Here is a 952-nt window from a genome sequence, read left to right as displayed (position 1 = left end):
ATAACGCAGCCAACCAATCTCATCACTAATCCACTTTATTCATCAATAGACTATTCGAAGAGTAAAAATACTAATTCCAACTCCAAACATAAGAAGTCTCATACTAGACACAAGTTTACAATATGAAAGAATACTCATAACTTCTAGTAAAAGGAATGCTATGGAGCGACTCTAAGAATTCCAAGAAATGTTTATAACAACTAAATAACTTGTTGTCCACGCGAACAAGTGCGGGTCTCACCTCGAATTATCAACTCAAAAGCTCTAGTTAAAGAAATCATTACCCATGTGACCTGCATTCTCTGTAAAATAAAGCGAGGAGTGAGACGCTAGCTCAGTGAGTAATAACACTTAACCGCAACCGTTTTAATGAGGGACAAGTCAGAAAACATGCTAGTATGATAGTCAAATTGCTAAAATCAACGCCTTTTTCAGAAACGGTAACAATATTCAATCTTATTTGCCTCATGTAAGATAAATCAATGTAAACACTTAGTAGTAAACTCAGAAAAACACTTTTATAACAAATCTTAGTAGTAAACTCATAAAACACTTTCATATCAAATCTTATAGCTGGGAGGTTTCCAAGGATGAATCATGTAATCAGTGTGGCCTTCTCTTTAAGAAGTAACCAATAACAGTGAACTCCTCGTGAAGGAGTTAAATATTCATATCAGTAGATCCCTATTCGAGGGATATCAGTAACAGTATACTAGTTCTACCTTCCCACTAGCAAGGGCATTATCTGTAATCAGAAACTACAAGGTGCACCAGGTCTAACGATCCCGTCGTTAGCTACGGGATTTATCAAGGTTTACTCCCATTCATATTTTTCTTGTAATCAGTAGAAACATTTCAAAATCGAACAGAGCATTTAAATCTTATTAAATCATATCATTTCACAGTTTAACAATCACCTGTCAAAATACTATTTCTCAAATAAGTGTAAAAC

The 952-nt window shown here is 34.7% G+C and overlaps 1 long non-coding RNA gene across 1 annotated transcript in view; it reads right to left on the bottom strand.

Moving 5' to 3' along the window:
* Positions 1-19: 19 nt before the first annotated feature.
* The window catches only part of LOC102601942 (uncharacterized), a 1353-nt gene continuing 420 nt past the window's right edge, over positions 20-952 (bottom strand). The window contains exon 2 of the long non-coding RNA XR_369068.2: positions 20-302. This is a non-coding gene — a long non-coding RNA (uncharacterized lncRNA). The remainder of the gene's footprint in view (positions 303-952) is intronic.

Source organism: Solanum tuberosum, unplaced genomic scaffold (genome assembly GCF_000226075.1).
Source record: "Solanum tuberosum cultivar DM 1-3 516 R44 unplaced genomic scaffold, SolTub_3.0 scf01791, whole genome shotgun sequence".
NCBI classification, from domain to species: Eukaryota; Viridiplantae; Streptophyta; class Magnoliopsida; order Solanales; family Solanaceae; genus Solanum; species Solanum tuberosum.
The sequence above is the reverse complement of the archived record's forward strand: the minus strand, read 5'-3'. Positions and strand labels throughout refer to the sequence as shown.